Source organism: Lynx canadensis, chromosome D1 (genome assembly GCF_007474595.2).
Source record: "Lynx canadensis isolate LIC74 chromosome D1, mLynCan4.pri.v2, whole genome shotgun sequence".
Lineage (NCBI taxonomy): Eukaryota > Metazoa > Chordata > Mammalia > Carnivora > Felidae > Lynx > Lynx canadensis.
The window spans coordinates 91,668,184-91,684,383 of record NC_044312.2 but is presented as its reverse complement, the minus strand read 5'-3'; the positions used below and the strand labels follow the sequence as shown (position 1 = coordinate 91,684,383).

Below are 16,200 nucleotides of genomic sequence, written 5' to 3'. Positions count from 1 at the left end.
AATGCCTGAAAATGACTATTCTGGATACACTGACTTTGTTAGCATTCTCTAAATGCTCCTGGTAAGCTGTACCAAATAACACCATTAAAGAAAAATAACAACAACAACTAATTAGGGCAATGCTGATAAATCAGACCCTTGGGTTGAAAGAAATTAGAGGTTGTTTACATCATTGCTGAAAAAGAGACACTCATAGAACTATTCTTCTTAAATGTTAGTTTGATAGCAATGTGTACTTCATAAAACAAATGCTTAGTATCTTCTGATAAGTAACTCACTCATAAACACACACATTTTGCTTGCCTAATTGTCACACAGCTATCTGTCCCACTTGAAAGATGATATGAATGAATATTCAAGACTTAATGAAAGCTACATTCCCCAATGTTAACTAAATTAGCTTTAACCTTGACTTCACAAAGTCTGTATAACTTTATGACAAGGATATTCTTGCATATAAAAAGATGCCATTCCCTGTCTTTCATCATACTTCAAATTACTTAGCACCTTAAAGATGGCCTTGAGAGGCTTATATAAATGGAAGAATAAATACAAAGGTACATCCATAATTACTCTCCTGTCTCACAAACTGACTTCCAAATCTACTATGATAAAGCCTTCAGGTTTTAGAAAATGTGCTGAGTCATGTTCCAAGATTCAAAAGATTTTGGATTTGACTATTGTTTTTCTGTGTGGCAATATGTTTGGAACTCCGGGGGATAAATCATATAGCATAAAAATGATAATGCAAGCAGAAGACAACAAGAAAGAAGGCTGGGAATTCAAAATCAAGTCAGAATCACATCTTAAAATCCTGCAAGTAGCAATAAATAGAAAATGAAAGACGTGCTGTTTGATATTTGAGGAGCAAATCATCTTTCCACTTTAAAATTAGAAATGTAAAAGTATTAGGTGTTTTAAAAATAATTGTGTGCTGTATTCTTAAGAATTTACGTCTAGGGGCGCCTGGGTGGCGCAGTCGGTTAAGCGTCCGACTTCAGCCAGGTCACGATCTCGCGGTCCGTGAGTTCGAGCCCCGCGTCGGGCTCTGAGCTGATGGCTCGGAGCCTGGAGCCTGTTTCCGATTCTGTGTCTCCCTCTCTCTCTGCCCCTCGCCCGTTCATGCTCTGTCTCTCTCTGTCCCAAAAATAAATAAACGTTGAAAAAAAAAATTAAAAAAAAAAAAAAAGAATTTACGTCTAGATGGTTAGCTTCTTTTGGGGTTGGAGATGAGAAGAATGTCAATTTAAAATCCTGTCACATGAAACTCTGAACAATATTAATGCTACCCCTTGATTTTGTAACGTGTTCTTTGTGTTCAAAGATGCAACCTTTGAGGTGGCTCGATGAAGAAGTGGGAGTGGGTGAGAGTATGGATAATATAGTTCAACAAAGTAGATTAAGTAGGTGTGGGGTGAGGGAGTGATTATTGTTCTGACACTTGGTGATCTAATCGGTGGCATAATTAACTTCAAGGAACCTCTAGCAGAGTGGGAAAATGCCATAGACAACTTCTATTCCAGAGTTCTGTATACGCTCTTTTCTTTCTTTCTTTCTTTCTTTCTTTCTTTCTTTCTTTCTTTCTTTCACTTGCCCCTTTTCCTGGCTATTCTGACACAAATGTCTATGTTTCTGCCTAATGTCCAGGGAAGACTACTTGATACTTGAAAGAATTCATTTCATCAAGTACCAAAAAGCCAAGTCTTCTGAGATTCAGAATGGTCCACAAAAATAAACTTTGCAAGTTACTGAAAATTACTGTGGGATGTCCATTTTTTAAAGAGAGAGAGATGTTAAAACCTCTCTGTTTTGTTATAAACAAACCAAAAAAAAAAGGATTTTTATTGAAATTAATAATATTATGTTAGGTTACAGTAATTCCTCAAAGTAGTGATTAATTTTACTTGATACTGTTTTTACTGAGAAGTTAAATATTTTTTTAAGAATCACTTGTAATAAATCACAAGCTGCAGAAATTAAGTTAACCAGTATCTCCTGATCTTCAGTGATTTTTCCACTAAATGAATAATTCATAACTAAGCAGTTAAAATGATTCCTGAATTAATTCTGTGCTACATGTGACACAGTCATAAACAAATTTATTAATGTGTTTTGCTCCTCCATGTTTTGCTCTTTAAACTAGGACTTGGAAGACTAGTGAAAAAGTACTAGATCTTCTTCTTCTAGTTCTTCTCCTAAGACTTGAAGACATATGGAGTGAATAAATGCTAACGGGCTTCTAAAAAGGGACTGTCCCCCAAGCTACATCTACTTTCCCCATACCCCTTTCATCCTGATTCAAGCTTAGAGGAAGGTAATGACAGAAACTAGTATTTTTAAAATCCAAAGGCAGGGGATATTTGCTGCCTCTCTCAAGTAAAGCCCAGAGAAGGAAGCAAGTACCCCATAGTGGGAATGGCTCCATGGTCCTGGTTAGATCTCATTGAGGTTCCCCTATGACTCTAGCAAGATGTGGAGATAATAACATAATTTCTATGTTCCAAAAGACAGCATGAGAGTGATAAAGGGTTATCACAATACTAGGAATACCAGGCACCAACAGAGAGTAGAAAAGATCCCAGCGACCTAGGAAAACATAAGAAATACTGAACACTGAGCTGCATCCTAGAGGCACTCGGTCATGTGCAAGCCTTGACTTACTCATAACAAAAACAGAACATCTCAGCAGATTATCAATGGACAATAAATTCTGTCACCTAATTATCACAAAAACATTAGCATGATTTATGGAATACAGAACTATAATTCAAACTTAGAATTCTCTAACTTCATATGATGATATCTTAATAATTCTACTATTTGAACTCCAACTCATTTCTATGTTGGTTGGTTGAGTAGAAGAATGAATAAAATTGAATGAATTTTTCTATAGAGCAAATTAAAGATTCTAATTAATTTCAACTCAGTTTGTAAGTGATTTGACAGAAATTTGATTTTGGAGGTAATACAATAGTTTAGTTCTTATTTGAATTCCTATCAGGTAGATGTTTTTCAGCTTTGTTAGGAGGGTTGCATTTCTTCTGACCCAGTTCTCTTCTGAGGAAATTACGGCCACATTGTATCACCTATGACTCCATCAAAATTCCCACTTATGTTATAGTTGGTAATGCATATCTCCAATTAGCTTCCAGTATCCACATAGAACTATCCTTAAAATCTTTCTATAAAATATCAAAGCTCAACTTTGTATATGCAAGTCAATTTAATCAAGGTTATATGTTTGTAGTTATATTAAAGAAAAATTACTTGTGTTTTAGAATTATAAGAGACAAGTAACACAGGATTATTTATAACAAAGCCAGAAGCAATTGTCTTCCTGGAATGTTTTTATCGGAGGGAGGCAAGCTGTTTTTCCTCTGAGGAAACCCATAATCATGCAATAAACACAGTGCTACTTGACTAATGATTTAAGTGCATTTGAAAATAATGCACTTACTCTTAGAGATCTTCTTACGTTCTTAATTTTTTAAAGATATTACCTTGAAAAGTTTACATTTAAATAAATATTCTTATCTTTATAAACTTTCATCTTAGGTCTGTTTCTAATATGCTCTTGCATTGCCCCAGGGCAAGGTATCCACTCTGTTCTAATGCAACATTGTATCATCAAAACATTACTTCTATTATACAGAATGTGAAGCGAGGCTTTAGAATTTTCCTTTTCAAAAATAAACTTTGCTCACTGACAATATGTTATCTCATAAATTTAAAAGTGCATTCATTGGGGCACCTGGGTTGCTCAATCAGTTAAGTGTCTAGCTCTTGATTTTCACTCAGGTCATGATCTCGTGGTTCATGAGATTGAGCCCCACGTCTGGCTCTGCACTGATGGCATGGGGCCTGTTTGGATTCTCTCTTTCCCCCTTTTTCGGCCCTCCCCTGCTCATGCTCTGTCTCTCTCTCTCTCTCTCTCAAAATAAACAAACAAAAAATTTAAAACAATTATTTTAAAAGTGTGCTCATTATATTTTAAAATAATTATAAATTTATATCAATTATAGTTTAATTTTTTTAAGTTATATTTTAGTTTTGAGAGAAAGAACATGAACAGGGAAGGGGAAGAGAGAGAAAAAGAGACATATTCCCAAGCAGGCTCCATGCTGCCAGTGCAGAGCCCGATGTGGGGCTTGATCTCACAAAAAATGAGATCATGACCTGAGCTGAAATCAAGAGTCGGAAACCCAACCAGCTGAGCCACCCAGGTGCCCTCTATATCAATTACAGGGTTTTTGTTTTGTTTTGTTTTTTGTTTTTTAACATTTATTTATTTTTGAGACAGAGAGAGAAAGCATGAATGGGGGAGGGTCAGAGAGAGGGAGACACAGAATCTGAAGCAGGCTCCAGGCTCTGAGCTGTCAGCACAGAGCCCAACACGGGGCTCGAACTCACAAACTGCGAGATCATGACCTGAGCCAAAGTCGAATGCTCAACCAACTGAGCCACCCAGGCGCACCTCAATTACAGTTTTAAGACAAAACCATATGCTAATTATTTCCACATGTGCATAGAAAATTCTACGGAACTCAAATGGAAGTCTCATCCATACAATGAACTGCCATAATCTTAGAAAGTATATTTGTTCTTCAAGTACTTCTCTTATATTCTGCACAATGTGTAACCAGTATAGGACTATCAGAAATATTACTTTCACCTCCGTCCACTACACAGTTAAGCATGTACATTTATGGCCAAGAAGAAGATGCAGGAACAAGTTGGTTTTTGTTACAGAGAAAAGCAGAAGAGCCATGCAAGATGCATGACAAGAAGACCTGAGACACGAACTGACAAAGTGTGAAATGTAACAGGGACAAAGATAGGAGTTTTGACATAAATGACAACCCATTTCTCACTTACCTCTGATGCCTCAGGCTTCAAATCAGAGGAAAGATTTTGTAGCATGGAGAATCAGCAGGGGCTACAATCCAGCATGGCTATCATCCAACAGAAGTGATGGGATAAAAAAAATAAATCAAAGATTAAGGGATTAGTATTTAATACCAGCTGATTAAAGACAGAGAAATACCACATGCACTAAGCTTCTTTTTCTATTAAATAACACATAAGTGATTTGTTATTTAATAGTTGTCTTTTTTTTATCATTCAACTTTTGTTTTAATGGGTCTCAAGATTCTGTCTTGACCAAGAATTTTGGTCAAGTTGTTTCTATTAAAAGGTACTGATTTTAAAAACTAATAACTTAAAATGACCACACACACACACACACACACACACACACACACACACACAAATGGTCCACAGAACCTTCTCCTTTCCTTCTGAAGGCTCTATAACATATTGTGATCGTTCACAGTCTTTTACTTTAAACTTAAATGGCTAATTGACACAAACAGTTCTGAGACCTTTCTCCCTCCATTGATTAAGCCTGGGGTAGCAGATATTGGAGACAACATTCATCTAACCTTCTGAGCTCTCTAGGCAGGCTTGGTGCCCTTGCCAGCTCCAGCTGCCTTGTTGTCCACTGCTTTGATGACACCCACAGTGACTATCTCATGTCACAAACAGTAAAACAGCCCAGAGGAGACAGGTAGAGAAGCTCTCAACATGCATAGGCTTGCCAGGAACCATATCAAAGATGGCATCATCACCAGATTTCAAGAACTTGGGGCCATCTTCCAGTTTATTCCAAAAACGAGGATCAATCTTCTCCTTCAGCTCAGCAAACATGCAAGATTTGTGAGCTGCAGGACAACCCGGCACAGGTGCATATCCAGCACTGATTTGGCCCGGACAGTTCAGGACAATCACCTGAGCCATGAAGCCAGCCGCTTCATTGGTGGGTCATTTTTGCTGTCACCAGCTATAATGCCACAATAAACATCTTCGACAGATACATTCTTGACACTGAAGCACACACTGTCCCCAAAAGAGCCTCACTCAAAGCTCCATGGTTACTTTCAACAGACTTTACTTCAGTTGTAATAAAGGTGGCCACCATTCTAGGTTTAAGAACACCGGTGTCCACTCAGCCCACAGGGACAATATCAATGCAATTTTGCAGATGTCCTGGAGGGGCAGACACAAGGGCTTGTCAGTTGGATGAGTTGGTGACAGAATGCAATTCAAAGCTTCAAGCAGCATGGTTCCACTAGCACTGCCATCCTTACAGGTGACTTTCTATCCCTTGGACCAAAGCATGTTAGCACTTAGCTCCAGCATGTTGTCACCATTCCAACCAGAAACTGGCACAAATACTACTGTGTGACGGTTGTAACCAATTTTCTTAACGTAGCTGCCGACTTCCTTAATGAATTCCTTGTATATTTTCTGGCAGTAGAGTGGCTCACTGCAATCCATTTGGTTAACACCAACAATGAGTTGTTGCACACGGAGTGTGTAAGCCAGAAGGGCATGCTCATGGGTCTGCCCATTCTTGGAGATACTGGCTGAAAATTCACGAACACCAGCAGCAACAATCAGGACAGCACAGCCAGCCTAGAGGTGCCTGTAATCACATTTTGGATAGAAAGTGTCTGTGTCTTGGGGCATCGGTGATGGTCACAAAACACTTGCCGGTCTTGAATTTCCACAGAGAGCTATCAGTGGTGATACTGCATTCAGCTTTCAGTTTATCCAAGACACAGGCAAGCTTGAAGGAGCCCTTTCTTACCTCAGCAGCCTCCTTCTTGAATTTTTGGATAGTTTGTCAAGCCCACCACATTTATAGATCAGATGACCAGTAGTGGTAGACTTGCCCAAGTCTCCATGTCTAATGACAATGATGTTGATATGATTCCTTTCCCTTCCCGTTTTGGTGTAGGTTTACAAGTGGTTTTCATGACACCTGTGTTCTGCCAGCAAACCCACTGTGACAAAGTAAGAGCTGTATTTTATTTCTCACTGAATGCATGTAATGAAATTCTCATATTTGACCCACCCAGGATACTCATATAACAAAAATAGTTACCAGTTCTCATACATTTGGACAGGAAGAAATTTTTCCCTCATAATCAATTTCTATCAAATTAAGAAGATGCATGTGACAAAGTGGCTTTTAACATTCTCCTCAGTTTGACTAAACTCAAGGCTTCTTCCTGACCAAAGGAACTTCCCTTTTTGTAGAGCATTTATTTTGGAAAACTGATAACTGTGAATTATTTCCCTGTCCCTTTGAGATATACGCAAATCTTTTTTTTTAAATCATCTTGCCAGTTTTATGACCCAAGATTGTCAAGTATCTGGAAGCAATTCCTGTAATCACCAAGAAAAATTAGAGCCTGTATCACACATCTCTGTTAAGAAAGCAGGAGACTAGGTTCAGTGGGTGCCAGTTAGCAAGGCTACTCACACAGAAAATCATTTGCAAACTCAGGAAAAATTCAATGTGGTGGACACATTCCATTAGTCAACCTCCTCTATCTGTACTAGCTCACCTTAGTGCTAAAAACAGAGAGAGAGAGAGAGAGAGAGAGAGAGAGAGAGAGAGTGAACACAACCTTGCAACTTTTGTTTCAATGGAACTGAGCCAGACTGAGTTCTGGCCTCTTTCCACTATTGCAATATTCTTGAATAAAGCCTTCCTTGCCAATTTAACTTTGCCCAGTGTAATGTTTGTTTTGACATATGCATCCACATTTTGCATCTTCATAAGAAAACACAGCCATCATCCATTCATCATTCCTTGGTTCAGAACTCACATTTATTCATTAATCTGGTACATGCAAGAGTCTTTCGAGTGTTGGGATAAAAAAATGAAATATCATCGCTCCTTATATTTTAATGGCCAGAAATCTTAAAATTCTATTTGTAAAGTGTATGTTGGAAGTAAAGATTCCTTTGGGAGAAAAAGGCTTTACCCAATCTGGAGCCTCATGATTTACTCAGGAGTTTTTCATTTGTTTATTTTTATTTATTTATCTTGTTTGATTGTTTGATTCTGCTATTTATCTTCCCTGAGCCAGAATCCTGAAAAAGGACCCAGACTCTCTTAACAAAGCTACAAACAGAAATTTCAGAAGGCTGGGTTTTTTTTACAATGATTTTGGTGTCAGGAGAAGAGTTTTATTCACTTCTTTTTGTGGTCGTTGAATTATTTGCTTCATTTATATTCCTTTCAGCTATGAGCATGCAAATGCAAAGCTGAATAGGTGCTTTGTCTTTCTGCTCATCCCTTGTTAGAGAGGGAAATCTACTTTAAACTTTATGTGTAAGTGGCTGATGGAACAGCAGTGTGCTACCCCCAGAGATGTCAGCCACATGACCCTATAGTCCTTCATACTGGTTTGGGAGGAGGCAAAGGGACCATTGTTTTGAATCTGATACAACTATACAATTAGATCCTGTCCACTAGAGCCTAAACTTTACCTCTAGGGTATATACCTAAGCCATTATATTGTACCACCAGTTAGTAAAATAACAACTCAACTCTCTTAGAGAAGGAACAGAAGTACTTTGAAGAATGTGGCAGACATCAGACAGGTATACAAAGTGAGAGTACTTTCCAGGTAGTTTTTTTTTTCCTGAAGATGGTATTATCTAGAATGAATATTTGACTTGGTAAAGTACATTCATTATGACACTAATTCTAGAATAAGAAGCCACTTACCCTTTCCAAAGCCATGAGGAGAAAAATCTGCTACAATCAACCTATTAATGACAGCTATTTAATAATGTTAAGCACTAACTCAAGAACTAAAGATAGATTTTGACAGAACTCTGAAGTAAATCTACTACCCTGTATCCATGTGTTTTTATTTTGAAAGGATGAAGTGAAATCTGCTGAAGAGGCCAGAGAAATGGAGAGAAATTGGAGTCACATGCCCTGATGTGTGACTCAGTAACTGAAAAGTAAAAAGTATAACTTCAGTGGAATCTATGAAACAGATCAAAACTTCTGGAAGAAAGCATGAGAAAGAAGTAAAAGACAAAGTCCATTTACCCAGTTAAGAGTCTAATAAGGTTAAGGATGAGAGAAACCACCTCCTGTGCACATTCTGATTATGTAGAACTTCTGGCTCAGCTCGGAGAGAACCAAAGCACACATGAAAAAAACACTAAATGAAAAATTGCTGAGACCTAGCAGTTTTATCTTGCCAATTAAAAAAAAAAAGTGTTTACTTATCTATTTTGAGAGAGAGAGAAAGAAAGAGAGAGAGTGCACACATGAGCTGGGGGGCACAGAGAGAGGGGAGAGAATCCCAACCAGGCTCTGCACTGTCAGCACAGAGCCTGACACAGGGCTCCATCTCATGACTGACTGTGAGATCATTACCTGAGCCAAAATCAAAAGTCAGATGCTTAACTGACTGAACCATCCAGGAGCCCTGGATTTTTTTTTTTTACATGTAAAGAAGAGAAGCACACTATGAGTATGAAAAGATGTTCATTGTAGAATTATTATTTTTAATAACTAAAAGCTCTAAATTACCTAAATATTCAAAAAGAGAATGACTGGGTAAATAATAGTTTAGTTATAATAAAAGAGAATATTAAGCAGATATTCAAAATCATGTTTAAAAACTTAATGACATAGAAATATCCAACCTAATTTTAGGAGACAAAAGCAGTAGGCAAAATACAATTTATGCTAATCACAAGTATATATAATATTACTTATACGTACATATAGATAAATATTAAAATTTGTGCTAAAAGCGAAATATTATCCTTCCCTAGGTAAGGAGATTATGTATTTTTTTTTCTTCTTACATACCTTTTCTACTTCAAATTCCTTGCACAAAAAAAACACTGTTTTTGCAATCAGAAAACAATCTTCACAAATTAAAAGCTATAAATTTCTGAGACTAAAATTTTGCTCTACATGTAAGGTAACCAGTCAGCTTGCCACAGCTTCACAGGTGTTGTCAAAGGCAAAGGTATTTATTACTCTTGACCCAGCAGCAAGAGCCTCGTATTCACATTGGTCTCCTTGCCCCCAAGTCCCACAGGGGTAGGGCAGAAGATGCGGTTTAGGACCAGGGACCCAGAGTTTATGAAATCTAGATCTCTGGAAGCTTCTAGCAAACCTGTCTCCAAAGGGAGACATTATCTTTATCATGCCCTTCAGGTAACAAATCTGTCCTCTGCACCAAAGGGAGATACTGTCTCTGTCTTTGAAAGCTGTTAGCTATAAAAACATCTTTGAAAAGATAGTTTGGAGCAGAACTATCAATGCCTCTTGATAAAATAATTGTGCAGAAATACAAGAGACACCTCGGAGGTATGTGCCCCACGACAAAACACATTTGCAAACTCAGTATCTACTATTTTTTTTTTATTCTAAACCTCTTTGTAAAGGAAACAGTGTCTCCAAGACCTTATATTTACAATTACTGATACTGCCATCATGCTCCCCTTGCCCTGAGTCTGCTTATCGAGTTCATCATAGGACAGCATTAGAACTCACTTTAAAGACCTACTAAGAACCTATAGCCCTGATTCCCACTTGTGACACTGCATTTCACTGCTAAAAAAACATAGGCTTGTCCTTTGGTTCTTATGCGTAGTTTCCAGTATCTATCACTCCCCAAAGGAATCTGTGGCAGAGGTTATAGAACTCACACTACGAGGGGGAAATCTTCCTACCCACCCTGATGTGTGATGGGGCCACTTTGGGTAAACCAGCTCATTTCAGCCAGTCAGAACCCAAAGATACAAAATACATTTCCAATACCACTAAGATATATTCTGAGATGACTGCTCTTATCCATAAAATAAATGAAAATATGTTGTTAGACAAAATAAATTTTCTGATGCTGGTTCACACAGATACAGCATGCCCGTCTCCAACAAATCAGAATCTCCTATTGGTCAAATGGAGTCCACTGATACCGGAGTCACTAAATCACCATTCTTTCTGGCATTCAGGAAGTTGAAGTCCTCCTGAATTCTTGGACCTGTGTGTCTTTATTTTCTCTTTTTTCGAGAAAGAGATCAAAGTTAAGGTACCAGGAATGACACAGGCGAAAGTCACACCACCTACCCTAACTGTAATTTTGAAAAATCACTCAGACTCTGTGATTTCTCTTTTTCTTACTACCACCATGTCTAACTTTGCCAGTATCCTATTTGAAGAAAAAAAAAAAAAAAGATCTACAAAAGTAGCTAGAATTCCTAGAAAAGTCTAAGCAGAACTTCAATTTCCTCACAAAAAATAAATAAATAAAAACTGTAAATAGGTGAACACATGTTAACTTGAGGGGTGAGTGGGAATCCTTTCACTGTTTCAAGTCATATCATCACACTGTACACTTTAAATATATCGTATAATTCTATTTATCAATTATACCTCAATAAAGCTGGGGCGGGGAGAAAGAAAAGCCTCTCTAGTCTGTCTAGAAAAGTTCATAAATAAAATTAAAATACTAAAATCATACAGCTTCTCTAAAATGTTCATGGCACCTAGTGATTTCTTGAAAAGGCAAGTAACAATTTACTATGATGGTAACTTGTAGGATTTGCAAACACCAATGTCTGAGAACAAAGAAGAGAATTAGTATGGTCTATGCTGATTATGAATTAGCTTTTCTCATGTTTCTGTTCATATCTCCTATTAAATAAATGCTTTGGTTTAAATCCAATTAAAGATTTTATTGGTCCACAAAGCTCTCCTTTTCCCCAATCTATTATACTATCAATGGTTAAATAAATAAATAAAACGCTACACTATGAACAATGGTAGGAATATTGGTGAGTTAAAAAAATGCTATATTTTTCATGCTGACATTTATGAAAAGTCAATAAAAATGTTAGAGAACAGAAGTAGACAATCATGTCCTTTTTTTCTTTCTTTGTCAATAGTGTAAATAGGCCCATATTTTATAAATATTTTTGTGTCCTACTTCATTTCACTTAGCCTGAACATTTTCCAATGTCATTACAAAGCTTTATTGTAACCAATCATTCAGAAGTAATATAACTTATTTAACTGTTCACTTTTGGGCACTAGTTATTTTCTTATGTTTCACACTTACAAAAAATAGCTGCCTATTTTTTCTGTTACCGATATTCTAGATCATAAATTGGAGACATGTTATTTCCTAAGCTAGATTCCAAGAAGCAGATTACTGTATTACTAAAGGATGGGGTCATTTCTAAGGCTCTAGACACCCTACTGCCAAATTGCTATCCAATATGTTGAATCTATTTGCACTTCTTTTGTGCTGCATGGGAATTTTCATCCCACTGGAGTCTTCTCAGAGCTCATCACTAAAATATTAGAAGAAAAATATTTTGTTTTTGTTAATGTTTGTTTGTTTATGTTATTTACATTTATTCATTTTTGAGCAACAGAGAGGGACAGAGCACAAGTGGGGTAGGGGCAGAGAGAGAGAGGGAGACACAGAATCCAAAGCAGGCTCCAGGCTCCAAGTTGTCAACAACGTGGGGCTCGAACTCACAAACTGTGAGATCATGACCTGAGCTAAAGTCAGACAATTAACTGAGTGAGCCACCCCAAATGTTTATTTATTTTTGAGACAGAGAGACAGAGCGTGAGCGGTGAAGGGGCAGACAGAGAGGGAGACACAGAATCTGAAGCAGGCTCCAAGCTCTGAGCTGTCAGCACATTCATTTTGGTTTTAATTTATATTTCTTTACTGAGAATTAAAATTAAACTTTTTTTCTCTCATAAAAATGTACTATTCGTATTCCTTCTTCAGCAACTTCTTAGTCTTTTATGATTGCAAAGGCTTTTTCAATCTCCATTTTACTCTCCTGTTCAGAGTGGTTAAGCTAAAAATCTGTATTTTTCTCTAGTCCCTTAATGTGAATTGGGTTGTACCCATCAGAAAGCATGAGTTCTGATGGAAGTGGAGGTTGATGCCACCTCTCTGCTGTGGTACCAGCAGACTAGTGGCTTCCAGAGCATGTAGATATTGGCAGTGCCCATTTTCCAAATTCTGTTGTCTACTCACCAGCTTCATCAATGTGGAGCACTTGTGACATCAACAGCAAAGTTTCTAGGAGAGCAAAATTGGGATCCTGGCCATTCTCAAGATATATTTTTGGCCCCTTTGTCATAAATTACTTAACCATATATGCATGGGTTTGGTTCTAGGCTCTCTATTCTACTCTGTTGACCTATGTGTCTTTTTTTATGCCAATACCATACTGTTTTAATTACTATAACTTTGTAATATGGTTTGAAATCAGGGACCATGGTACCTCTAGTATTGTTCTTTCTCAAGATTGCTTTGGCTATTTAGGTTGTGTGTGTGTGTGTGTGTGTGTGTGTGTGTTGCTATACAAATTTTAGAATTACTTATCTATTGTTTTGAAAAATGTCACTGTAATTTTGATAGGGACTACACTGAATCTGTAAATCACCTTGGATAGTATGGACGTTTTAAAAATAGTGATCATTCCAATTCATAAGCATAAATATCTTTCCATTTACTTGTGTTTTCAATATCTTTCATTAAAGAAGTTTCAATATATAGGTCTTTTACCATCTTGGTTAAGTTCATTCCTAGGTATTTTAACCTCCTGCATGTAATCATACATGGAATTGGTTTTTGTTTTTGTTTCTGTTTTTTAATATTTATTTATTTATTTAGAGAGACGGAGAGAGAGAGAGAGAGAGAGAGAGAGAGAGAGAGAGAGAGCGAACAGGGTAGGGACAGAAAGAGAAGGAGAGAGAGAGAGATAATCTCAAGTAATAATCTGTGCTGATAGCACACAGCCTGATTTGGCATTCAATCTCACAAACTATGAGCTCATGACCTGAGCCAAAATCAAGAGTCAGATGCTTAATTGACTGGGCCACCCAGGCACCCCCGGAATTGTTTCCTTTATTTCTGTTCCAGATAGTTTGTTATTGGTGTATAGAAATGCAACAGATTTTTGTGGATTGATTCTGTATCCTGAAACTTCATTGAATTTATAAGTTCTAATATTTTTTTTTAATTTTTTTGATGATGTCTTTAGGGTTTTCCAAATATAATATAATGTCATCAACAAGTAGTGACAGTTTTACTTCTTCCTTTTGAATTTGAATTTTTTCAAATTTTTTCTTGTCTAATTGCTCTGGCTAAGACTTCTATTACCATCTTGAATAAGACTTGGTAAGACTGGGCATCCTTGTGGTCCTGACTTTAGATGAAGGCTTTCAGCTTTTTATTGTCAAGAATGAAAGGTTTTCAGTTTTTTACTGTCAAGTATGATGTTTAGCTATGGGCTTCTCATATATGGTCTTTATTATGTTGATGTAAGTTCTCTCTGTACCCACTTCACTGAGAGTTTTTTTATTATAAATGGATGTTCAAGTTTGTCAAATTTTTTTTTCTGCATCTATTGAGATGATCATTTAATTTTTATCTTTCATTTTGTTAATGTGGTATAAGACACTGACTTATAAAGGTTGAACTACCCTTGCATCTTTGGAATAAATCCCACTAGATCATGGTATATGAAATCTTAATGTATTGTTGAATTCATTTTGCTAAAATTTATATCTTCTAATAGAATTATACTATTCACAAATGGTCCCCAACTTATAATGGTTTGTGATTTTTTGATGTTACAATGGTGTGAAATCAATGCACATTCAGTAGAAACTATACTTCAGTATTTGAATTTTGAACTTTTCCCCAGACACCAATATGCAGTGTGATACTCTATCATGATGCAGGGCAGCAGCATCACGAGGGTAAACAAAACTATACTTATTGTTCTGTACCCATACAACCTTCTGTTTTCACTTTCAGTATAGGATTCAATAAATTACATGATACAGTTAAAACTATTTTATAAAATAGCCTTTGTATTAGATCATTTTGCTCAACTGCAGACTAATGTAAGTGTTCTGAGCATGTTTAAGGTGGGTTGGGCTAGGCTATGATTCTTGGTAGGTTGGGTATTTTCAGTTCACAATATTTTCAATTTATGATGGATTTATTGGATGTAATCCCATCATAAGTTGAGGAAGATGTGTATATTGCTCCAATATTTGCTTAATAACCTTTGCCAGCATTCATCTTGTGAAACAATGGGATCATTTAATTGTGCTCTCAGAGAGTGATTTCTCTCTAGTATCACATCACTCCCAAATATTTGTAGTTGACTTTCATTTGTTTTTTTTTTCTTTAATGTTACTATCCATTGCTAAAGATGCAGTGTTTAAATTTTCTAAAAATAGATTTACCAGTCACTTTTTGTTTTGTTTTGTTTTGTTTTCAAGCCCTTCTTTGCAGAACCACAGTGGTCTTCTGAAGTATTCAGAAGCAATCATACATATGACTTAGAAGCACTTCTAAAGGAAGCAGGTGGATAACCACAGGAGCCAAGTTCACCTTGGAAATGGACTCTGAAGAGTTATAACTCTCTATCACAAAGAAAATAACCCCAGGGCATCACCGCTAGCTTCCCCCAAACTATGTGATACACATATAAGATTCAGTGCCACATGGTGAGAATGAACACTTTCAGAAATGTGAGAATTGCTGATAAAAGAGAGTTGATGGCACTGGGGAACGGATATACTTTCAAAGTAGGTAAAAGCAACCAGTGCAAATTATACCTTAGAGGATCTAGAGTTCAAAACCAGTCTTAATCTAAGCTGTGAGTGAAGAGACAGAGAGCAGTTCTGGAGGCTACGTTTTTTCACATATTCATTTATTATATTTGAATTAATAACATCAGAAAATAACTACTTGGGGAAAAAAAAGCATTTCTGTGATTTCTAAAGTCCAGAAAGAAAAAAAAAAAATCCAACATTCTCTCATTTAGAAGACATCTTTTCAGGCTTCAAATAGGATTGAGAATGCATTAGGTACAATTATGTGATTCTTCTTCTAAATCATTCTTTACATTAGGTGTGGAAAAAGTAAGAAATTTGCCAAAGGATCTATGATACTATTCCAGCGAATTCAATGTGCCATAACTTTAGCATATCTTGGAGCTATTTTGACAGCTAATACCAACCCCATCATTAATATTTGCACAGAAATCTAGGACAGTGCTCAGGAACCTTTTTCTGTAAAAGGCCAGTTTATAAATATTTTAAGCTTTGCAGGCCATTTTGTCTCTGTTGCAACCACTCAACTTTGGCATTATAGTGCCAAACCAGCCATGAACAATATGTAAATTAAGTCAGTGCTGTGCTCCCATGAAAGTTTATTTATAAAAGTGGGCTGTGGGGCAGATTTGGCTGGGCCATTTATACATTATCAAATCTTAGTCTAAAACATCTATTTACATTTGAGTTATAAATTGCAGACTGTT

At 36.7% G+C, this 16,200-nt stretch overlaps 1 pseudogene; it reads right to left on the bottom strand.

The window, feature by feature from the left end:
* Positions 1-5,432: 5,432 nt before the first annotated feature.
* LOC115526348 lies at positions 5,433-12,924 on the bottom strand (annotated as a pseudogene).
* Positions 12,925-16,200: the final 3,276 nt, after the last annotated feature.